The sequence below is a fragment of the Dama dama genome, chromosome 19, assembly GCF_033118175.1.
Source record: "Dama dama isolate Ldn47 chromosome 19, ASM3311817v1, whole genome shotgun sequence".
Classification (NCBI taxonomy): domain Eukaryota; kingdom Metazoa; phylum Chordata; class Mammalia; order Artiodactyla; family Cervidae; genus Dama; species Dama dama.
This window is the reverse complement of record NC_083699.1, coordinates 5,232,649-5,258,642: the sequence shown is the minus strand read 5'-3', so window position 1 is coordinate 5,258,642 and position 25,994 is coordinate 5,232,649. Positions and strand designations below refer to the sequence as shown.

General features: G+C 42.8%; 2 protein-coding genes across 13 annotated transcripts in view; one reads left to right on the top strand and one right to left on the bottom strand.

Moving 5' to 3' along the window:
* Window positions 1-25,994, bottom strand: part of MED12L (mediator complex subunit 12L) — a 355,795-nt gene that overhangs the window by 141,484 nt on the left and 188,317 nt on the right. The gene's annotated exons all lie outside the window — the stretch shown is intronic.
* The window catches only part of P2RY14 (purinergic receptor P2Y14), a 66,013-nt gene continuing 55,190 nt past the window's right edge, over window positions 15,172-25,994 (top strand). For 5 of the 7 annotated variants that reach the window (XM_061168115.1, XM_061168122.1, XM_061168117.1 and 2 more), the window contains exons 1-2: window positions 15,178-15,513; window positions 15,970-16,170. The gene's annotated coding sequence lies outside the window, so the exon portion shown is untranslated. Of the gene's footprint in view, window positions 15,514-15,969; window positions 16,171-25,994 lie in introns of all 7 variants that reach the window. The other 2 variants (XM_061168127.1, XM_061168126.1) reach the window with 1 other exon arrangement.

Genomic DNA, 25,994 nt, shown 5'->3' with positions numbered 1-25,994 from the left:
GCAAGTAGGCAAGGAGGTTTTTAAGCAATGCACTTGAAAGACTGGAGTCACTGAACTGATTTTAAATTTAGGTTATTTCAGAGAAGAAAAAAGTATGACTAAGTATTAAGACAAGTAGATTTTGATAAAACACTGACCTTACAGTGCTGTTATTATACCCCTATGCTGCATTTGAATCCTTATGTGCTAGGGGCAGAGAACAGAAGATGAAAAGCCTTCATTAACAGTCAAGTACATATCGTTTATTTAAAAGCCATTTAATACTCTTTATTTTATAAAAACTATAGTTTTAAATTATATCCTATCTCTAATAGGAATATCATTCATTTTAAACCTTCAGTTGTAGAGCTCAATGCATCAAGTCAAAAAGATTAAGGGTTAACTTAAAATCTTAGAATAATTTCTCCTTCTTCAATATAAACCTTTGAACCTTATGCTTTTTCAAAGCCTTTAGCTGCCTGACCACTGTCTAGGTTCCTAACATGGGGAGCAGCCAGGGGAGCATTAGAAGACCAGGAGAGAAGCCATGTTTGCTGATGAAAAGGTATCATATTGGTTAATGAAGACAAAGCAGATGTACAGGTGTAACACAGTGCAAGGCTTCATTTTATTTAAACTCGTACAAACGATCTGCAAAATTCCGAAAAGCTAAAGTGAGCAAAAACGAAGGAAGCAGGGCCCAAGAATAACTCAGCCCAACAGTGACTACCAAAGTTAGGTTCAAGAGCAGAAAGGGGGTCTAATAGGTGAGTCAGGTTTAACAGAAAGGATGGAAGCAAAGAGGTTAACAGAACTGTCTAAGGACCTTCATCAAAATATCTATTTCTCATCAAGATTCCAACTCCATAAACTCCAGGGGACCTGCAGTACATGAATTAACACACATCTCTCTTGGACACGTGCTGGCTACCGCCACCTGCTGCTCCTTGTGTTCACCAGCTGGGTTAAGACAGCCATGCTTACAGCAGGTACTTAGGAAGACAGTTTGAAAGGCTAATTCCTTTCTCCACTCTCCTCCGAACACCCAGGCTGAGGTACAGCTGCCCCATATAAAGAGGAGGGGCAACGCCGCAGCTGGGAAAACCCTCAGACAGCGTGTCCTAGACTCGCCTTCCTCTGCTTGTCTCTACATCACGGCTCACAAACAGTCCTTGTGCGTGTGTGTCTGTCAGTCTCTGTTCTGTTAAAGGCATGCTCACCTTAGAACATGCCTAAAAAATAAGAACCTGTCATCTTCTTCAAATGATTCCATTTGGTGTTCTGAAACTTAGCGAAGCTAACCCCCACACTGCATTTAATTCTCTAAACTTCAGGCCTCAATTCTAAGAGGTCCTTAAAATATTTCAATCCCATTTTAATGTTTCTAAAATTGTACTGCTGTAGAGTTAATGGGGACATTTAATATTGTGGTTTTATTCTCTGAAATCACATTATTAAATCAATGGGATAGCTTAAAACATTGACTTAGGGAAAAAATTTGAAAGTATTACCCCCATTTTTTTAAAGCCACATTACAAAAGCATCAAAATTATACTGCTTGTATTTTACACCAATACTCACACTGTGGTCACAACCAAGAATGAATCAGTCACATGACCAACATAATATCCACAGGAATAAGTTAAAATATTGTGTTGGTGTCATAAGTTAATATAAACTGCGGCACTAACATTGAAGAAAGCAGAAATTCTATTTGATTCGTTTTTAATTAATTGATAATTTGGAAATTATTTTAAATTTGAAATCTAAAATTTATTACATGGAACTTTTGGATTATATTCAGTATTTTAGGACCCACTTAAGGCAGCAATTTTAACATAGCTATTTTTATTTTATGCAAATGAGAAATATATTCAGATAATTTCAAAAAGAAATTTTCCTATTATTCATAAAAATTACATGCAGAGAAACTAACCTTGCAGAAAATCTTTTGAGTGTGCATATTACTAACTCTGTTATATTCATTATACCATTCATACCATTTTATTCTCACTTCCAAATAGTATATCAGTATTTTGTTTCTCAAAGTTTCAAAGGAATGATAACTTGGAAAATGCATAAGTTCAGACTAAGTCAAAATTGTGAATACACAGTACAATCTCAAACATAAATTTTATGATCCCTGTGGAGAAATGTGATATACAAGAAAAAAATAAAGTAAAAAAACAAGAGCAAAATAAAGCTCGAGGATCACTTAAATCTCGTAAATAGAGATTCTCTCTCAAACAGAATACCACAAGAAAACAGCTTATCAAATCAATAAATACTAGGAACATACTATGTTTAAAAAAAAAACACTATGGCTAAAACGATATTTACAATACTCTTTGGATATGTCTAAGTGAATTATAAAAGCATTAAGATCAAACATTTTCAAATTTAAACATAAACATCTGGTAGATGCTGAATGAGCTATGCTCCGCCCCCTAGCCTCTATCACCATCTAGTGGTAAAAGTCACAAAACAACTGAAAACGACTCCAGTCCTATTTACTGTTGTGACTTCACATTTCCATGGCCTAGGCCTTCCCTCTGGTCTTCCTTCAGCCAGGCATCTTTAGCGCTAACAAAAGGCAGTGTGTGTTTGGCGGGGGCGGAGGGGGTGCCGCTGTGCGGGGGACGGCACATCAGTCCTGGAGCTGCCTAGATAAATATAAGATGGAAATATTTGACAAAACATAAGACCTATAAGAAATTATGTTGTTCTTTAATTGCTAAGTCTTGTCCGACTCTTTTGCGACCCCACAGACTGTAGCCCATCAGGCTCCTCTGTCCACGGGATCTCCCAGGTAAGAATACAGCAGTGGGTTGCCATTTCCTTCTCCAGGTAAGTTACAGATGTGTCTTAAAAAAAAAAAAAAGAAAACTAAAAAGGCTGAAGTGTACATAGATTTCACAGGGAAACCGGAACAAATATTGACTGTGCTTTTTGACATACAAAAAAAATTTTATTTAAATATAATTTACTCTTTCAAAAATCATTTATTAGAATTGGACTAAGACTGTCAGTGTTAAAATGTCTAACTTATCAAGAAATGTATGGGGATTCAAATGGCAACTTTTATTTTGAATATTCTTAAATTTTTGTTATAAGCTACAATAATGAGATTTAAAAAATCATCTAAAATGATTTAAAGAAAATGGTGTAATGTGGCTATTAGACCACCTAGCCTTTCCTTGCCTCATTTGGAAACTCAAGATATGGAATTAAATCAGAAACTCCTTTCTTTCAAACACCTTCCTAGGCAAGCATTCTTAGTAAGTGTCCAGCTGCTCTTTGAATAATGCCAGAGAAATCTGTTGACTGCAGCAGCTCTCAGAAACAAGCCACCCATCAGATTAGATCACCTGGGTTATCAACAAGAGTCTAGAATAGTCGACCAGACTGGCCAAAGCTTCTAAGTCTCGCTTTAAACGTTACAAGCAAGACTTTCCAACAACACTCTAGACATGTTTACCGGGACACAGAAGTAAACACACAGTACTTATAACTAGGGCTAAGAGATTCAGTATACCAAAGATAACTCAGCTCCCTAACCTATGATAGCTTCCAGGTGGCGCTAGTGGTAAAGAACCCGCCTGCCGATGCAGGGGACATAAGAGACTCAGGTTTAATCTCTGGGTCAGGAAGATCCCCTAGAGAAGGAGCTGGCAACCCACTCCAGAGTTCTCGCCTGGAGAAATCCCATAGACAGAGGAGCCTGGAGGGCCACAGTCCACGGGGTTGCAAAGAGTTGGACACAACTGAAGCGACGGCTGCTGCTGCTGCTGAGTCACTTCAGTCGTGTCCAAGTCTGTGCGACCCCATAGACGGCAGCCCACCAGCCTCCTCTGTCCCTGGGATTCTTGAGCACACACAAAAATACACCTTAAAAATCACTTCCCATTCTTAAGATTCTTACTAGTATCCCACAGCAAAATACCTTCAGTAACAGTGAGGTCATCTGTCAATTACCAAAAATAAATTCTGTGTTTTTTCAAAATGCCATATCAACTGTATCTTTAGATTTTTATGTGCTATTTTATGCAGCTGGAGAAATGCCAACATTAAATACAATGGAAAAAACGAATGTGTAAGGAGATGAATACTGGGCCAGACACTTATGTGATATAAATTTGGAGTCACCTAGATCAGAGCTTCTCAACTCCATCGAACCCAATGTACTCTTTCTGTGAGATATGCTTCAACGTATTTTTAGTAGTAATAGCGTTAGGGCTTCCCAGATGGTAAAGAACCTGCCTGCCAATGCAGGAGAAATAAGAGACATGGGTTCGATCCCTGGGTCAGGAAGATCCCCTGGAGCAGAGCGTGGATTCTTGCCTGGAGAATCCCACAGAGAAGCCTGGCGGGCTGTGGCACACAGGGTCACAAGGAGTCAGACACGACTGAGAGTCTGAGCACAAATGAGCACAACCAGTGGTGCTAGTCATCAGTCACGTCCAGCTCTTTGCGACCCCCGTGGACTGTAGCCTGCCAGGTTCCTCTGTCCAAGGGATTCTCCAGGCAGGAATACTGGAGTGAGCTGCCATTCCCTTCTCCAGGGGATCTCCCCGACCCAGGGCTCAAACCCAGGTCTCTGTCCTACATTGCAGGCAGATTCTTTACCATCTGAGCCACTGGGGAAGTTCAATTTATTTTTAGTACATTTATAATATAATCTATCTATACATGCATACCTCACTTTGTATGGTAGTGTGGGACCATAAAAATGAGGACTGCATCACTTTATCGCATCCAAGGAGGCTCCGTACCCTTGGATTTGATTAACACCATCACCATCACCCAGGCGCCTGAATGGAAATGCAGAGTCATCCAGTGGCTCTTCCTTCCTTCCCCCCACTAAGCAGCCCTGCACCCAGGCCTGCAAGGCTGCCCTCACACGCGGGGCACACACTCGGCCTCCGCCCCGCACGGCCCAGGGTCAGGCCTCGCTCAGGCTGGAGGCGGCGGTGTGAGCTCCCGGGCCAGCGAGGACCTGGAGCACAAGAAAGCCTCGGCCCCGCCCCACTGTGTGCAGCTGAGAGGGGAAAGTGCGCCCACCTCACCCTGATGGTAAGCTGCCAGCACTTCTGCTAGGAGCCTCGAGTTTTCCATTCTGGCCTAGGCCCGCACACACGCCTTTCTAGAACTTCTAACACTACACAGTTATCTTCTAATGAAATAAAAATAGCTAACTTTTACTGGCATTCCCTACAAAGCGGGCATCATTGTGAGCTCCCGACCTGTATCAACTCCCTTCATGCCCTTGACAAACTCCAAGGAAGCACTGGCATTACCGTAACGTTCTCAGGGACACACAGGTCAGAGGGCTATTGCTGAGATCCAGACTTAGGCCACCTCGCTCCAGAAGCTCTGCTTTCAGTCAGGCTCAGAAATGATGTGAAGCACACGCCTTAAGGTGTTACTGATACGACCAAGAGCCTTGCAAATGCTTTACGTTACCAAATGCTAGACACAAGCCACTGCAAATAAGGTTGGGAATGACGCTAATCAGCACTCTTAGGCAAAGCCTCAATAATTCCTTTACTAAACCTGAAAGATTACACTCACTATTAAGAGAACATTAAGTCCATCAATCACACTTATTTGGTCATTTTACTCCCTCACAGTTCAGACGAGGGGGCTTCCTTCGTGGCTCAGCAGTAAAGGACCCACCTGCCGATGCAGGAGACCCGGGCTCAATCCCTGGGTCGGGAAGATCCCCCAGGGAAGGAAATGGCAACCCACTCCAGTATTTTGCCTGGAAAATCCCCCATGGACAGAGCAGCCCGGCAGGCTACAGTCCATATGGTTGCAAAGAGTCGGACATGACTTAGTCACTAAACAACAATTCAGATGAGCATATAATTCATGACCAAAACCCGGCTACTTCTGAGTGTGGAAGTGTCAATTACTGAGCTGGCACAGGTGTAAACTGAGACAGTGTAAACAAACCTGGACATATGGCCCCTGTGCTCACAGCACATCTGAAAAGTCACGTCTGTTAGGACTGCGTTACCCAGTTAAACAAGCCCTTTAGGACAAGGAAAAAGAGATCAAGAAACCCAGCCATTTCATCAGCTTGAAGCCCCACCGTGAAGTCTCCTCTGTCCAGTTTACCGGCACAAACTGTGAACCCCTGGGTGCTGGATTCACAACTATCCAACAAAAATCTCTAATGGAGGTTTCCTGGGAGTGTGGATAATGGTTTCTAGGTCAGTGCTCACTGCGAATGGCTTTGTTTAATAGCACGAGAAAGAACCCTGCTCACCAAATTTAGTACTTTTGCCTTGGCAAGCATACATAATCTAAATTTTAATTTACATTCTCTCTCTCCTCTGCAGCAAAACCATCACGAATCTGTCACATTGTTAACAACTAAGTACAAAATTTATGATTGGTGTGACTTCAACAGGATTTTAGAAGAGGAGGCTGCAGCATTCAGCCTTCCAAGGCATAGGCCTCTGCAGAGACAACTAAACAAACTGGTCAGATAACAAAGGGGTCAGGATATTGGGCCATAAGGGTACTGGTGTCAGGGAACTATTATACAACTAGGGTTAGATAATCGCCGCCTATGAGAAGTCTGCCAGGCTCCAGAAGAAACAGAACATGGGAACCCAATGAGCCTTCTGGTCATGATAAAGTCACACAAGTGGAACCACACATCCTCAATCAACCCGTCTGTGCCCGCCCTGGGAATCAGACAAGGGCAACGCGCACAGCTGCACCCTGAGCAGCCCATTCAAGAAGCAGACACAGAAGCGTGGCCCCACCGAGTCTTCCTTCTAATGACGCCAACTGGTCTGCGAAAAACAGCCCAGAGTTCACCACTGTGCTCCAAACGTTAACTGGACAGATATGTAGCTCTCTACAGCATGAATGGCCCAAAACCGCAGAAAACCTTCTCAGTCGCACCGCCAAGGAAACTAAATTGCCAAAGATGACCACACAACACTCACACAAACCAGAGGAATATACAAGTGTGCTCAGCTAATAGCAGCTGGCTAGACAGCGAAGACAACTGAGTCTGCAAATTTCAGGTATGGCTTACTCGTTGGGCAAAAAAATAAACAGGAAAAACAAAAAAAACAAAAACCCCCTGCATTCAGTTTAACCTCAGACAAGCTCCCTCAAGTCTCCCCACCACCAAACCTTCCCCTAAAGTTGCGAGTGCCTGCTCATCCCACACATCACACAGCTGAACAAGTGACATCTGTTTATCAGAAGAACTCTGGGAAAATTTATCGAGCTGATAAATGTTCGCACACGGAGGCATGGGAAAGTCTTCTGCCTTATATATGAGATATATATATATATGCCTTATATATGAGTTGACTTGAGTTCCGTGCTAGCAGAACCACCTGCTGGTGGCCTATCAAACATACACTGCACATCTGTTTGATTATTAAAGAAAAGGGCACGCTGACCAGAAGTAAACAATGTCCACATCAAAAATAAAGAGTAAATGCCTCTCTTCCTGGGACATCAATGCTGGTGTTCTGTTGATGATAAGACTCTCCTCCCAGGTGCCAAGTCCATACTGATTCGCTGTGTATGTGCGGATTTTTTTTCTTTTTTTTTTTGAAACCTTGAAGGAATGCATCCCTGGATTGTTTTATGTTCTTTGTTCTGACATCAAACTGCACTGAAAACCATGTTCCTTTGGAGCGATTCCTCAGAGTTATCTGACAGGCTGTGCCCCAGACTTTATTCCTCAGTTTGGCTCAAATAAAACTCTTTTCCATTCCTATTACAGGTTCTTTATTATTTTCCTCAACATAATCAAAATGAAGTATTTACTCTCGACATCCGTTAAGTCTCATTCTGACTGAAGCTTCTCTCAGTGGCTTCTGAAGACTCACTTTCCTAACTTGTTCAAATGATTTACTAAAAAGCTGAGCAGAGCGCTAAGCAAATAAATCGTCTCATAAAGCGGTGTACTATCGTCTAGCAGGAGTCCCGACCTCTGGGATCTAACCTCTGGGATCAGAGGTGGGGCTGATGTGAAAGTAACAGAAATAAAGTGTGCAATAAACGTCACGGGGCTGAATCGTCCCCAAGTCACCCCCGATGCCCAGTCCACGGGAAAGCTTTCTTTCAGGAGACTGGTCCCTGGTGCCGAAAAGGTCAGAGACTGCCGCTGCAAGGGACTCATCCTGTGTGTGCTCAGACGCCCAGTCATGTCAGACTCTGTGACCCCCGTGGACGACAGCCCGCCAGGCTCCTCTGTCCATGGACTTCCCCAGGCAAGAATACTGGAGTGGGTTGCCTGGGTTTCCTTATCCAGGGGATCTTCCCGACCCAGGGACTGAACCCACCATTCTTGCATCTCCTGCATTGCAGGTGGGTTCTTTACCAATGAGCCACCTGGAAAGCCCAGGGAGTCCATCGCATTTATCTTTACCCACAGGACCAGGTACAACAGTTGGGGGGACATTCCTTGCCTCTCTCCCATGTGGATAATACATATTCACTCAACAAACATTTCTCAGTGCCTGCTACAGGAGTGGGCACTGGGGAGACCAGAATAGGACAACAAAGATTGCCACTGCCCATTCTGGCTGGGATGGATATTAAAAAAAGGCGACATAGGAAGAATATGAACAACGCCAAGACACTAGAGACATGCCCGGAATTAGTGACAGGTGAGTCATAAGAGCAAATGGGAGCAGAATGAAATAAAGAGAAAGGATATTATTTTGGAGGCTCAGAGGGATAAAAGAAAATAGCCGCTTCTGCTTCATGGCCATCTTCTCAAAAAACTATGCCTACAGGAGGAAATACATGCACTGAGATTTTATTTTTGTGACAGTGAGTTCTCAATTTTGACTCTTTGCTAATATCACAGACTGAAATTCATTCAGTCTGATTCTTAAGGTTATATCTATTATTAGCAACTAAGAAAATTTTTTTGAGTAATTCAACTAACTAGGCATTCGACTCATGACTCAGTATTAGTGCCTATTTCAAAGTGAGGTTTTTGTTAGTCTACAAAACATGTAAATATTGCTCACATCAGTTCTTTTTAAAAACTGTCACTTCTGCCAATCTTCCAGTAGGGGGAGATACTGTAACAGACATTTGTGTCTCCAATTACAACTTTCCCATAAAGGGGAGCACACAACTGCCAATGAATTCCTGTGCCTGTTGCTCATTTCTAGAGTCTTTACAAAAAAAAAAAGAAAGCATTGTTTTACAAAATAGTGGGTAATTATGTCCTAAAGACATAAATCCTGCCACCCTCTTCCACTACCCTAAATCAATGCACTGACTTTGCCATCTTCAATTATTTTTACCAGAAAGCTCAAACATGTCACGGTATCACGAATTACGAACACCTCAGCATGATGATCAAAACGCTCACACTCTGTCCCACCCACCTCCGCTGACTTTCCTTCCCAGGCTGGTGCCTTTGGTCACACCATTCTCTCTATCCTGAAGGACTTTCTAGGCTCAGTCTAGACATCAAAGAGACATCCAACAAGAACCACTTGAGATACCAGCTCCTTCACAGATCCTTTAAGATGGCAACTTTCAAACTCACTTCCCCTTTTTGGGCCACACCGTGAGGCTTGCAGGATCTTAGCTCCCCGACCAGGAATTGAACCTGGCCCCAATAACGAAACACCAAGTCCTAACCACTGGACCGCCAGGGAACTCCCTAAACTCACTCCCTTTTAATTTCTCTATAGTTTCCTATAGTGTTTCTAATGGGTCTTGTACTAAAATTCTCTGTATTCGTAACCCAGTGTATTTCTCAATGTCTGGTAGAATCCTGTTGAAACCATGACTCCCCCCAACACAAACACACACACCGTAATAAATCACTTGCCAGAAAAGCCTTTTTAATTTTTTAAAAAATTATATAACCCAGTAAATAGCTCCTGCAGTTAAAATAGGTTCATCAAAAATCTTCATATAATGACTACATAAACTATGGGATACTACAAAGTCATCAGTTCAGTTCAGTTCAGTCGCTCAGTCGTGTCCGACTCTTTGCGACCCCATGAATCGCAGCACGCCAGAGAGAAATAAAAAACATAATTATACAGGGCTAACGTGAGTAAGTACCAAGACAGCAAGTGAGAAACAGCAAAATGTTCTGGTGTGGCTAACCGTCCAACAAAGTCAATGGGGAAAAAATTGGGGGATAAGGTTATAACAATAAAGTCACTTTTGTACTTACTTCGAAAAAGGATTTGGGGGCAAGGAACAAACTAAGACATTTATAGAAATAAGTAAACCGACTTTTACGGCAATCGTTGACAGGCTGGATGGAAACTGACTGGGAACAATAACAGACACTGGAGGATTCCATGCATTAGACTCACTCTATTTGAAGGACAAATACCCAAGGGATGTTTATATATAACCAGCCCCGGCACTGACGAGGCAGAGTCCGACCTGGAAATGATGCTGGGGAAAGGAAATGTGTGCGTGCGTGTGAGCATGGGGGTGGGCGAGGGGTGGCAATCACACTGGGGGTATGTGGAGGGTTTTGAGATTAACGGGGATGAAGTCCTATAGTATTTTAATCTTCAGAGTTCCACAGAGTGAAATGGGAATAAGTTGAGGGAACACAGAACTACTCAGCATAAAACAAAGCATCAAAAAAAAAAAAAAAAAAAAAAAAAATCAGAGACAAAACCAAAACAGAACATTTATTATCTTTTTATATTTTTTTTAAGAATCCTGGAAGAAGGAAATATGTCCTCTAGCCATTATACTACATCATCATTTATTATTTATTTAATATTGAAACTGGTGTCCAGTGTTGAATAAAGCCAAGTTATCTGTGTTGTTAACCATCATAACAAAATACTATCTTTTAAATACACAAAATATGATCAATAGTTTGTCAGGATAAAAAATTTTTGCAAATAATAATAAGATACATTATTTCCAACTCTAATAGGGAAAAATGTTTACAAGCTAATCATCACATTTAAGCATATCCACAAAATGACCAGCAAAAATCTCGAGGAAAATACAAAATGGTAATGCAAGGTGGACTTTACATCCTGCAATGCAATAGCTCTGAGTCACAAATATGCCCAGGTTTCCACAAGCTCCTCACTCTGGGACACCTGAGGCCAGTTTTCAAAATCTGATGGACACACAGGGTGAGGTGCATAAATAAAGGAAGTCTCCACTCTGAAAACTTCTCTGCTACAAAGGAATAACGATAGACAGTGTAAGAACAGATTTGTATCATTCACTGACATCCAATGCAGAAAAGCAGTGATAAGAGAAGACAGGCTGAAATAGAAACTTAAGGGCCCAGAAGTCAGACCTCACGGTTTTTGCTGCATGAGCCCCTGACGATATTCTCGCTTTTCCTCTTTGGGTTTTACCTGATCTCTGTAAGCTCTAGCTCTATCCTCTCTCTCTGTCTCTCTACGATCCTCTCCTCTCACTAATACCACCCTCCTAGTCCTCCGATCATCACAATTTCTGCTCTCGGGGCACAAGTCTACATACAACACAGTGTCCAAAGCTCCAACAGTGACTGATAAGGACCAGGAGGCAAGACATCTGGAGGGAGGATAGAAGTTCCTCCAAGTGTTGTCGGATCAGAGGCTCCAAAACAGCACGGCCAGGATGCTCCCCCCAGGCCACATTTCTGACACACCCTGACGCTTTTGACAGTAAGAGTTCTGAGCCAAAAACATGGATTGTGACCGGCTTGCTGAAGTAGGGTCTTAGAATCTGCATATAAAGCTCCCCAGGTGGTACTGATGGCCAGTCAAGTATACGAACAATGACCTGAAAGAGTCACAACTGCTTCCGAGTTCCCAGGTGACTGGAAGGGCAAGAAGGGCAACCCAGAAACACAGGGGAAAACAGGTGGCAGCTTCAGGTTTTCCTTAAAACCCTCTCAAACATTTTCTGAGAAACCACAAGGGACTTCCCTGGTGGCCCAGTGGCTAAGACTCTGAGTTCTCAACGCAGGCCCCGAGTTCAATCCCTGGTCATGCTGCAAATAAGAGTTCACATGCCGCAACTTAAGACCCAGGGCAGGCAAACAAATCAGTATTTTAAAATAAATAAATAAAAATAAAAAAACATAAGACGAGCCCTTGCCCCACTGGCAATAAGCTCCTACGGCCAAAAGTTCTACCAGCGCAGACACTCTGTGTTGAGATATGCAATCTCGAGAAGACAAGATAATCAGATAACTCACCAAGTTTTTCCTGGACACCTAGTTTTCATCTCCCCTAATTCCAAGACAAGCACAGCCTCTAACCACTAACTTTATCATTCTTCTTGGCATCTAGAATCATCATCACCTGCATCACTTAAATGCCTGCCATCTCCCTCTGTCAAAGTGTTAGCTGCTCAGTCATATCCAAAAATTCTTTGCAACCCCATGGACTGTAGCCTGCCAGGCTCCTCTGTCCATGGTATTCTCCAAGCAAGAATACCAGAGTGAGTTACCCTTCCCCAGGATACCTTTCCGACCCAGGGATAGAACCCGGCTCCTGCATTGCAAGCTGATTCTTTACCATCTGAGCCATCTCTACCTTGGATTAAAATGTGACATGGGCATGCAACCAGATTTCGTGATGAGAAAATATACTCTTCCTGTGTGCCCAACAAGGACTGTCTGATGCTTGATGAATTAATGAATCAGTGTTCACTGTTCATGGGGATGTAGGAAAGATCTGCTGAACCGGAGAAGGAATCCTAAACTCTTGAGTTTAAACTTCGGCTGCAAAGTCCTGTCCAGCTACCTCCTCACTTGAACAACTTGGTTAAATCCTCCCAAGCTCTCTTCTCTCGTCTGTAAATATAGAAACAGCTGGTCCTCAGATGGCCCCCAAGTAAACTGGGCGCAAAAGGGTCTGATACAAAGAGAGCCCTCCTCCGTCAAACGTCTGGGATGCTGTGTGCCTGAGCTTCAGTCCAGCCCTTGCTGGCGAGCACTGCTCTGAATCCCCCGGCTTCCTGCCTAGACAACTCACCACACAGCAGAGGTCACAAACCAGCCTTCCGCGAGCCAGCACAGTCAGGGTCTGTTTCAGCCCACAAGACATCAGGCCTACAGAAGCATCTGACTTAAGACGGCAACATGCAGACACAACAGTGCAGTTAAGAGGAGCCGGGGCTCCAGGAGAGGCTCCGTGGAGCGTCTCTGAGCCTTGGTTTTGCATCTATTAAGAAAGAGGTGGAACCAACCCAGCTCACGGAGCTCTTGTGAGAGCCCCATGAGTTAAAACACACAAACACAACAGGTGTTTAAAGTGATGCACAGAAACACCATTCGAGGTTCTGACAGCACTGACCTGTCCGCAGAGGAGGCAGCGAGGGGCGCCGACAAGATCGAGCTGAGGAGCAGCTGCCCACTTGGGTGGGCCATGCGCGCTACACTTCACGATTCCTGGCTCCCCGAGGGTCTCACACTTGTCTGGACTACCTGCTATCAGGGGACCACCCGTACGCAGGGCTATCCCTTTGGTTGGCCTTGGGCTTTGCAACTCCTGGTATTAAGAGGAAAACGAGCAGATCAAGTAAACTTTAATGTAATGATCATTTCCATCACAGTCATGCTCCACACACATGCGGAGCACCCCGTGGAGAAGGCAAGACGCCTAAGAGCACAAGGGGACGATGAGTGGGTGTTTCTGAGACTGTCAGAATAAGCAGAGCCTCCTGCAATAAACCAAGGAAGCCTCCAGAGCCAAACTGCCCATTTAATCAGCACAGTGACATCTGAAGGACTCTGCCATGAGCCCTGGTAATCATCCTTATATCCATTTGTACTTGTGTTTGCCCACCAGATCTGCCTACAGCTGAAGCTAGCGAGCCTCTGCAAACACACGGGGGCTCTTAGCCCCAGTGGTCAAAGCAGCAGGAAGGACTCTATATAGGCCCTGGGGAAGGATGGGGAATGGGTGCCCCCAGGCAGAGTCAAGTGAGAAGCTTTCCTAAACCAGCTCTGGGTCCCCAGGGGCCTCTGCTGAGCTTAATAAGGATCAATAGTGACTACTGCCGCCTGCAACACAAGAGACCCAGGTTCGATTCCGGGGTCAGGAAGATCCCATAGAGAAGGGAATGGCGACCCGCTCCAGTAGTCTTGCCTGGAGAATCCCCATGCACAGAGGAGCCTGGCAGGCTACAGTCCGTGGGGTTGCAAAGAGCTGGACATAACTGAGAGACTAACAGTTACTACTGAGTCTGTCTATAAGACGCAAAATAAGTAAACGCACTTCAGGAGGAAAGGGACTTGGGTCTGAGTTAGTCCCCACGTCATCCCCAGGCGCGGAATACTGCCTCCTACACAGCAGGTACATATAAAGCATCTGAAACAGCCTGGGGCACATCGTAAGTATATAAGTAAGCACTACTGACTACTATAACTGCAGACGCTTCTTACGGTTTCTAGATCCAATTAAATTTGACACATTACACTATGAGTCCACAGTGTGGGCACCTGAGTGAACACACCTGCAATGCAGCCGCCTAATAAACAGTCTCCCATCTGCTCAATGTTCTGTAAGGACCTAAATGGGAAAAGCATTCGAAAAAGCACAGATACACGTGCAGGTGTAACTAAATCACTCGCTGCATACCTGAGAGTATAACACAGCATCGTTAATTAACGACACCCCAACATAAACTAAAAATTAAAAGAGAGCCTTCCAGGGCACAGTTTCTTCTCTGTTTCTGAGTCACACACTTTGATGACGGATTTACAGCCGAATTCTGAGTACTTCCCCCTATTAACTGCACACTGTTTTTCAGGGGGAAAGACACTGGAGGCCTCCTTGGGACATGACAAGTGATAGTATAAGGCCTGCAAGGAACCAAAAATCAGAGAGGGCCCTGCCTCTCGCTTTCAAAACAGTAATATTAGCATCACACATTGAGCAAAAGATTAACACGTGATGAGATTACCGAGGTCCTACTGGTGACCTATTTGTCAGTAACGCTCAAATGTGGAAAAATTAATGTGGGAAAAAAACCTGTCAATAGCAGCACCTCTTATGTGACAGATGGGGTCGGGGATGCCAGAATGCTTCTTTGCTCAAATGCCAGGTTCACATTTCCGGGGCGCCCCAACCACCACCTGCTGGGGAACAGCTGTCCACACTGCATGGCTGCTGCTGACGGAAAGGGGGGCAGAATCTGCCAACCCCAGATGTGCGTCTCTGATCTGCCAGTTACTGTGAGCTGAAAGCAAGCCAGGCCCCAGAGACGCGGGAACCTCTGACCTTCCCCTAACTGCCTACAAGAATTTAGACGGAGGATCTCTTCCCTCAAGGGCGCTGCCGGTGCAGATACGCGCCGTGCAACAGGAACTAGCTGGGCAGACACAGAGGGACCCAGCACCGTTTGTTTGATCAAACGTCTCCTCCCCGTGACCCATTGTCTCTCTGCAGCAGCGCAAACATCAGTTCGGCAAACGCTTGCTCTTTTTCATCTTCCTGAGAATTTCCTTCCTCCCTCTTGAATTCCCAAAGCACTACCCCTAACATCTTCTGTCTTTAGCTGAAGATGGTGTGTGAGGTGCTGACTTCTGCCATTTTGGTGAGTTACTCAGTTTTCCTGGCCTCTCCCACATACACCTGCTGTTAAATTTTTTCTCCTGGTAATCAGTCTCATGCCTAGAAGGGCAGAGAGAAGGTCTGCGCCCCCCACAACAGCTTCCTCTTAGGAAGGTGCGGCAGAGGGAGCTGGTCCTCTCTTTCAGAGGTCGGCACCTCGAGCAGCCCTCCACCTCTTACATGCTGAATTTGGCAACAGCAAGGTATGAAAACAAAAAGCACGCAGGTTGTTGCCTGGCTGTTCATTTGCCAGATGACGTGGCAATGCTGGGGTGGGGTGGCGGGGGAAGGTAGTAGAAAATTTCAAGAAGGAAAAAGAAAAAAAAAAAGGCACCACACCTTTTTTTGGATCACTGAAAGAAAGGAACTAACGCGGAGGCTGGCCCAACACCACAGAGATCCGAACACCTCTCTCTTCCTGCTTGTTTCCATTTCCCAGCCTTGAGTGAGTTCTGACCAACCAGTTCGGCAGCGTGACAGACAGTCGACCTCCTATCTCGTGGTTTCTATCAAGTTCCTGATTCTCATCTGTTCCTGAAGACGAGCAAGAACCCTGAGTCTAACAGTCTCCACTTGGAGCGTCCGCTGAGACATTCTGAAATGGTTGTTGCTTGACTCACAGATGAAAGACTACAAACAGGTAAGGAAATAGCCTTTCCATGAAATGACTTCAGCATGTGTGAAAGGGGCATGAGAATGGAAAAGGAGATTTCTGGGCTTGGCAGTGACCCTGCTGAGTAGCATAGACTCTCTCCATCCTCAGGAAGCTACTTTGGGTTTGAGAACTATAACCAATTGATACAGTAACGTATTTGCTCACGCTGGTCTGAGGATCCAAATCTGAAATTTTACCACTGATGATTATTTAGGATTTCTGATTGTGGTTGTCAAATTACATCTGTGATGAGAAGCTATCAGAGAAAAAGCTTCAAAGGTATTCATCCAGGACAAACATTTCAAAAGCCTGTAGATGTATTATCGAAACTGCAAACTCAATTATGACAATAATACTTATAAGTCAGTGTGAATATGTTTTTGCTTACAATTTCATGTATGCATAGGTATACAGTCAGTATCTATTTGTACATATATTTATATAGATAAAAGCTTTTATCTTTGTTATTGGGATAAGTAACCCTATTAAAACCTAGTAACGTATATATTTACCTTCAAAGTGAATTATAAACATCTGGCCTATGCATAGCAAAACTTTAAGTTCATCTGTTACTTATAATGGTCTAGGACTAACCAGCTAAATTATTTTTAAAAACCTTAAACATTATAAATTTAAATTACACACAGGGGAATCATTATACATCCACACTGTCAGCAGAGTCAACCAATCTCATGCCAGAAATGTTCTTTTTTTTTTCAAACAAGAGAAAAATGAGCCAAAGGTCACACTGGTAAAACAGAAAGAAAGAAAGAAAGAAAGAAAGAAAACTATAGCTTGTACATTCATCTTCTTAAAATATACAGACTTGAAAACAGCTTTGGCAGCAGAAAAATCTAGGTAAGTTAAAAATAAATAAAACAATGTATTCACTCTAAAATATCAAAATAACATTTTATGATTTGTAAACATAAGTAAGTTTCATACTTCAATAAAATCTATAAACATACACATAAGAGGATGCACACATATACACAATTACACACTTACATATAAACTACATTGCCATTTTATAACATTCATGCCTGTTATGGCTGAGTAAGGAAGAAATGAAGGGTCACCAAGATACTCAGAGTGTGAAGACCCAGGAAGGGAGAGAGGGAAGGGCAGGGGAAAGAACTCCTGTTTCCTGAGATGCAAAAAGGGCCCATTTCACACTTGAGGAAGCAGGCCGACAGGATGTAACCACCCAACAAGGGTCACTCAGCTGGCCTCCCAGTGAGCCTGAGCCCCTGGTCACAAGGAAGGGCCTGGCATTCCATTTGGGGCAGGGGTCTGACCCCTACAGGTTTTCAGTCCGCCCAGCCTTCCCACGGCTACACTCCTGGCCCTGCCGCCCTGCCCGCCAGTCACCAGCCCTCCTCACTGAAGCGTGTCCTTCGATCCTCTTCAACCACTTTCATCCGCAGTCACGCACTTGTAGGATGGCATTTCTAATTCCCCGGGGAGAACAATGTTCAATCTAATGCTACACACACATACTGGAGAGAAAAATTATTCTAAAGAATAAGTTACAATCATCCCTGACATATTTAAATAGGATACAACAGGGTGAAGGAGAGAGGAGTAGAAAAAGTCTCTTAAAATCAGGAGAACGGGGGTGGGTGGGGGTGAGCGCGGAGTGGAGACACACATTAAACCAGCTAGGAGTATACCAGGGAGCAAAATACCAAGAAATCACCTCTAAGAGGCCAGTTATCACACTCCTGAGTCTCATTCCCCTATCTGTATGACAGTGATGGCATTAGCACGGAATTAAAATCAGACATTACTTGTAAAGTCGTCAACATAGTGATGTAGAAAATGTTCAGAAAATGTTGGTTAACATCATCACTGCTTTCACTATTCTTATAAAGACATTTGATCAAGGCAGATTGTGCATAATTATATATCAGACCATTGGAAAGCATAATTTAGACATTTCAGTACCTTTGTAGACCAAAATAGATAGATATGACATAGAACCATTTACAGAAACTTCCCTGGCAGTCTAGTGGTTAAAACTCCTAGCTTCCACTCCAGGGGGCACGGGTTCAATCCCTAGTCAGGGAACTAAGTGCCTGCATGCGGCACGGGGGCACGGCATCCCCCCCCCTCCAAAAACTTACTTACAACAGTGCCTGTCAAACATTGTTACACATCAGAATTACCCAGAGGGCTTGTGGAAACACATGTTCCTGGGCCCCACACCCCAAGGTTTCCATTTCATAAGTTGGGAGTGGGGTTTAAGAACCTGCATCTGAACAAAGTCCCGGGTGACAGTGACGCTGCCGACCTGGGGTCCACACTTTAAGAGCCACTGATCTGCGGTGACTCACCCTCACATCTGCCTTACTAATAAACCTATCAACATGTTTCTCATTCAATCCAGGTCAGTAAGAGAGAGGGGAAAATGCTGAACAAATGCTTAAAAAGCAAAGTGAAAGTCACTCAGTCGTGTCCGACTCTCTGGAACCCCCGTGGACTATGCAGTCCATGGAATTCTCCAGGCCAGAATACTGGAGTGGGTAGCCTGTCCCTTCTCCAGCGGATCTTCCCAACCCAGGAATAAAACCGGGGTCTCCTGCACTGCAGGCGGATTCTTTACCAACTGAGATATCAGGGAAGCCCTAAAAAAAAAAAAAAAAAAAAAAAAAGGCACCATATTATCCTCCCATTATCCTTGATTAAAAAAGGAAGAGAAACAGAGTCAAAATATTTCCCATCAGATCTAGGATGCTTCTAAAAATCAACTGCCGAATTGAAAAATACTGAGGGAAAAAGAAAAAAGGAAAAATACTGAGGGTTTTGTGCGTATGCTGCTTTTTTTTCTCCCCTCCAATGCTCAAAGAGCTAGCTTTGTTTCTGCAATAAGGTAGGAGTTCTGGATGATGCAATTACAGGAAGTTCATTTAGTCCAACATGACAAAAGCAATACTTTCGAGTACTGATGGTCAGCACTGCTGGCTCATGGTGAAGCTGTGTTTCTGGGTCAGGCTGCGCCACTGTGAGCAGATGAGCCAAGAACAGGAACCCCGACTGCGTTTTCTCGGAAGGCCCCAGCAGAGCTGCTGCTGCCCCGTTCCTGCTTTTACAGATGCAACAGCAAAGAGTGCAGGAATACTGCTGCTCATAAGGATGTTCAACCTATAAAATGTCTCTGGGATAGATTTAGGTGTTGAGGCTTCCCTACGCTGAAACCCCTGTGGTAAGAAACCAACGTCACATTTATTTCATTTGGTTTTCACATCTTTTTGAGAGTTGGGTTGGTACCAGGAGAGCCGTCTCTGGAAAATCAAGAATAGACAAGTCCACAGAGACATAGGTCAAAGCAAATCCAACACAAGTTTTTTTTGTCATCTTCTTCATGGATATCCTCACATGTAGAAGGTTAAGAAGGATTTAACACTAAGGAGAGTTTCTTTCAACTAAAAATTACATCATTAGCATAAGAGTGCCAAGCTGGTCTAGGGAGCACAGTAGTTCTGAAACTGCAGTCCCCAGATGAGCTGTAATACCACCACCAATGAACTTGTCAGACAGGCACAATTTTGATCCCAAAGCTACTGAATATAAAACTCTGGGAGTAGAGTCCAGCAACCTGTGTTTTAATAGCCTTCCGGGTGATGTTGCTGCAAGTTCCATTTCTGGTTCCATTGGGTAGTGTCACTCACTGAGTCCAGGGACAGCCCCAGTTTTCACTTTCTGACACAACTGTAAATAGTTTCCCCTTTCCACCTCAGAAGCGTCCTGGTTTGGACAATAAATTATGTGGTCATCCTTGCACTTCGGATTGGATGCCATAAAGGGGTTTCATTGGTTGGACTCTATTTACCACTAGGGATTTCAAATTCACTTCATAACTGCTGCTATATCCTGGTACTAAACCAACAGCCACCCTCAACACTGAAAGATGCTTCATGAAAGTCTAGGGAGTACAGCTGCTTCAGAAGAGGTATCCTGTCGTCTCCAAAAAAGTACCCACCAACAAACTATATAAAATCTGCCTTAAATTCCCAGCATGTGGTATCAAGTGTCTTTTATCAGGTCTTCAAAATCCTTTTTACTAAATCTTCTGGTTCCTCTATGGGGAGTTTCCTTTTCCCCACTAGTACCAGAGAAGAGTGAAAAGCTAGTAGGTAAACTGATAGTCTTATTTTTGCAGTAGTAACTTGGCAATATTAATTCACAGAAAAACCAAGTTCACCACAAAGCTTCTCATTCCACCTGTTCTTTTAAAGGTAAAGTGAAATATTGGTCATAGGCTTTTGGATCTTATCCATTTTCCATTCCTTTGAAATCTTTGTCTTCACTCAGCCTAAATTAAATTGTTGGCTTTTTATTCTTCACTGAAGTATTCCATCTGCTGTTTCTTAAAAGCATCAAAGGCCTCGGATACCCTGTCCTGACCCTTTATCTTTCAGATAAAAGTCAGAAACAGGTCAGTGGCTTCTACTCATTTATGTAACATCTGCTGTGGAAGTTAAGCTCTCAAAGGCAAACAGGAAGGTCAGCTATTTGGCATCTCACTCTTGGCCCATTGGAGATCGTACACTTTGGTGTGATCACTAGGAAAAAGAATCTGATTCTCAATCTTCTAGGATCACACACATGTTTTTATCACATGACTGACCCACACCAAGCTGGCCAGAAGTGTCTTAATCCTTCTTTTATCAAGGGAGGATCTTCCCAGCTAGTCCAGCCCTAAGGTCAAAGGTCGTTAAGAGAGCTCCCAGGAAGCTTCATCTAAAGAACATTTCCATCCTGCTACAGAGGATACATTCCTCTCATCCTAGAGCTTTTTCAGTCATTTATTCACTCAACAAATACTGATTCCTTACTGTGTGGCAGCCAAGATTCTATATACTAGAGATACTGTTTGTAAGAGGCCTTCAGTTCACGGAGCTCACGTTCTAATAGAAACAAACACAGACCTTTTCAATGTCAATCTTTCTCCTCTGGGAAATGATATTTACTCAGTATGACAACAATCTTTGGGCAGGTTTTAACTCATTAGGTTACATTTTGGAGGGGAAAAGGCAATCAACTTCAGTATTCTTGCCTGAAAAACCCCACGGACAGAGGAGCCTGGCAGGCCACAGTCCAAAGGGTCCCAAAGAGTCTGACACAACGGAGCAACTAATGAAACACGCAAGCAGGGTACACTCTCTTAACAGAGGTTCGGGGGGGACCCTGGTCTCTTCAGAAGCCAACCAGCATCTACTGACTTGATTCCCATCCCACACCTAACCCGAGTAGGCGCTGACAGCCCTGCACACACTGTGACAACCTGGAATATTGACAGCAGGACTGAATATTCTTACCTGTCCTAGAAGCTGCCCTCTACTGTTTCCTACTCTCTCTTTCCTGGCCCCGAAACTGCCAATTATGTTTCTGCACAAAGGATCTCACTACTTCTTTCCCTACTATAAATATCTCTGCAAATCTTTATAGAAGTGAAAAAAGGAAGGGAAAGGATATGTTCTAAGAGGAAAAGAAAACCTAAAATGTAAGATTTGCTGCATCTGTTATCACCAAGTCTTATAAAGAGTTTGAATACAAGTAGTCCTTGTCGCCAGGGTCCCTGAAGCAGGTGGCTGGTTAACCAAAAAACCAGACTAAGCAGCAATCGTGTTTGTTGTTCTTGTTTAGTTGCTAAGTCCTGTCTGCTTTTTGTGTCCCTGTGGGCTGTAGCCCACCAAGCTCTGCCCACTGGACTTCCCATGGAGAATATCAGAATGGGTTGCTATTCCCTTCTCCAGGGCATCTTCCTGACCCAGGGATCAAATCCCTGACTCCTGCTTGGCAGAAGTATTCTTTACCACTAGACCACTTGGAAAATCTCTTAATCACTTTTAGAAAAGGATAAATATTTCCTTTAAATACATTATTTTAACTTAAAATACATAATATATCTTTATTGCCTTATTTTTCGGTGTTGTGGCAAGATTTTTTTCTTGAATATGCTTCTGTTGATGAGAGTTCTGTAATTAATTTTCCTTCATAAATAACTGTAGCATATTGCCAGTCATGACCAGTTTCTTAGTTTAGTTCAAGTAGTATGAGAATTTTTAAATACTTGAGAAGCCACAAGAGTTAAAAAAAAAAAAAAAAAAACCCAGACCTAGACTCTTAAGCCCTCAACAGAATGGAATCTGTCTTAACCTAATAAGGAAAAGACACAGTAAAGTTTCTCCACAAACATTTTATGGATGAATGGCAATAAGGAGAACCTTAATCTAAGGAACTAACTAAATATGTCATGGAAACAACATTCTGCCTCAGTAGTTTTTATCTAAATCCATTCCTATTCCTACCCCACCCAAGGAAAAGTGCATGCCTTACTCTCACTGAGAGAGACTGCCAGTCCTTATGTTCACAAAGCCAAGCAGTAGAGCGTAACAATAAAGAGCAAAAACCGTGTATTCTGGAATCAGACCAATTCAAGCCTTGACTCCATACGGCTTACTCTGATATGATGACCCTGATAGAGTTACTTAATGACGATACGAATCACTTTCCCTCACTTCTTATGGCAGTCAAATGAATTAATACGTATAAAGTGCCCAAAGAGTGACTGGCGTGACATAAGAGTACAAGTGGTATCGACTCCTGCTGTCACTGACATAAACTTATTTGTCAGTAACACAAACACAGTGGTCTGATGACTTCCAGAACAGTGGAAGCCAAGGAAATATATTCACATTCCAGCCTGTTACTTAACCTGTGCCTCCTAAGTTTACTCCTCTGTATAAATAGAATAAAAATACCTAAGAAAAACTGTTGTAATGGTTATCATAATTCCTGATACATAGTTGACAGACAAAAAATTATAGCCATTAACACTCTTACACGTGTACATATAATGTAGCATATGTACACATAACACTGCATATAATACAGTGTTAATGGCACTCTTAATGTAGTAAATCTATTGTACATTCCAGTAGATGTTCTCTCCTGAACAGCTATCAAACCTGAATTCAAAACCCATACCTAACAGTTGATTGTGGACTCTGCCTTTCACTTAGGGCAGTAAAAGAAAAACCACCTTCCCCCAGAAAATACATTATGAGAAAATACACACTCAACGTGCAGGATATAACCTGGGAAAAGTTAGGGGCTATGCTGTGGAGTTAAAACAGGAGCTCAGAAATAGTAAAGAACACGGTGTGCTGGAGCGATGAACAGATGGAAGGAACAGAATTAGGCCAAGTCTTGAAAGAGGGTTTCCTTGGTGGCTCAGATGTTAAGAATCCACCTGCAATGCAGGAGACCTAGGTTCGATATCTGGGTTGGGAAGATCCCCTGGAGAAGGAAATGGCTACCCACTCCAGTATTCTGGCCTGGAGAATTCCATGGACAGAGGCGCCTGGCAGGCTACAGTCCATGGGGTTGCAAAGAGATGGACACGACTGAAGCGACTTCCACTTTCTTGAAAGAGGAAAGTGATAGATCAATAGAGGGCTGGGACATGAAAAGCTGAGTATGTGAACAGCTTCAATTCATACGCTGACTGACCTCAAGACATGTCTTTTTTTATTTTTATCCTGACCCTCTGTCCTGAGGCCCTAACCTTGTTTGGAATATTTTCCCATCAATCCTAATCTCTACTAACATATATTTCTGTCTTCAAACAACACAAACCACCTATGGCCCAGAGCACCTTTCCCATCTGGTCTGCTTTCTCCTCTGCAGTCACATGATGCATCCGTTGTGTATCTCTGCTATCCTAACATCTGTGTCATTTACACGTAGTTTACAACTGCATCCTATCTGCTCAATAGCCTTACTGCTCAGGGGCAAGTTTTACAGCTTTGATTTCTTCCCCCCTGAATTCAGGCTCCGGTATAAACTACCTACAATAAAATGGAAAGCATTTTAAATGTAAATTCAATGAGTCTGACACCAGGTAAACTCCTTTCCAGTCACAGGTGTCCATGTTCCTGATTTCTGTCCCTAGAGCTTCATTTTATCTGCAGTAGAACTGCATTTAAATAGAGTCACATAGTTCATACTCCTTTCTGACTTCTTTGGCTCAAAATATTGTTTTGAGATGTATTCATATTGTTGACAAGTATCATTTCTTTTGATAACTAAGTGATGGTCCCTAAGTGTATCATGATTTGTTTACTCATTTTAATCTGATGAACATTTGGGTCAGTCTCAGTTTTTTTATTATTATGAATAAAGCTCCTATGCACATTCCAGTAAGTCTTTTTTGTGGATATATGCTTTCATTTTTCTTAGGTGAACACCGAGGAGTTAAATTACTAGCTCATAAGTAGTTATATGTTTAACTTGATAAGAAGTTACCAAACTGTTTTCCCAAGTAGATTTTCTAGTTTACACTCCAAAAATGTATGAACTATTTACTGTTCCATTTTCTTGTCAATAGGTAGTGTTCTCAGCTTTTCTGTACTTATTTTATTTTTCCGCCATTCTTGAGGATAAAGTAGGATCTCATTTTAATTTGTGTTTCCCTGTTGACCAATGATGCTGAGCATCTTTTTATGTGTTCCTGGGTCGAGTATCTTTATGATTTTTTCATTTCAGTTTTGGGGGTATTTTTTTTTTTTTTTACAGTTCTTTGTCTTTTTTCTTAGAGAGTTATAGAGTTATTTAAGTAGTCTGAGTCCTTTAACAGAGATATAAATTGTGAATATTCCCTCTCAATCTATGGCTTGCCTTTCATTTTCTTAGTGCTATCTAAGGAAAAATGAAAGATTTAAAGTTTTATAAAGTCTCATTTATTAATTTTTTATTTTATGGTTTAGTGTTTTTTATATCCTAAGAAATCCTCCTCTATCCAACATCGGGAACATATTCTGTTTTCCTCTGGAAGCTGTATGGCTCCAGTTTTATACTGAGGCATACGAGCCATCCTGAATTGCTTCTTCAACTTCTCCCCTTCTTCTGATGATAGATCTTTACAGAGAACAAGTGCTCTATAAACATTGCTGATTCACTTATGTGTGCCCCACAGCTTAAGAGAAATGTATTTTGAAAGCCTGGTGGAGGGGCATTTGCTGAGGCTCAGGGACATTGTGGATGGAAAACCTACAGACAGGAATAAAGGCATGACTGTAGCCCAAAGGGGCAAACTGGAAACATCTGTTGAGAACTGTTGTTCTGGCCCTGTCTCAGGATAAGCTTCTGAGGAGGACAGGGATCATCCGCAGTTTGTATTTCTACACAAGTTAACCGTTTAACCCAGCACAGGAAAAAAAAGAAGGAGAGCACTGTGCTCACGACATTTTTCTTCTTGGTACACACATTACAACAACTGCTGTGTCATTAGTGTAGACCGAATTCTCTTTAATGAGTTAGGCTCCATAAAAACACTCAGTGATTCACAGCAGTTCTATTGAAACCTGACTCTACAGTGAGTAATAAATGTTAAAAAAAAAAAAAAAAAAAAAAAATTACTCTCAGGGGACATATTTTCTATAGTCTAAAACATTCTCATTGTTTTGTAGGATTTAGATGACTTTGAAAAATGTTTTACTAATACTTTACCTGGAAAACCTGTCAAATCAAAAAACAAAGACAAATGTTCCTGCTATTCACATAAAGTCTATTTGAGATTTTACTAAGAAAATGAAGAATCGAGAATAGTAAAAATATTCTTTCCCATTTAATTGGAGCTTGGGGAAATTAATAAATTAACTAGGATCACAGAGCATTTCATACGTACTTAGTAATACAGTCGATCTAGGTTGCCATTTTCCTCCTCCAAGGGATCGTCCTAACCCAGGGATTGAACCCATGTCTCTCGTGTCTCCTTCACTGGCAGGTAGATTCTTAACCAT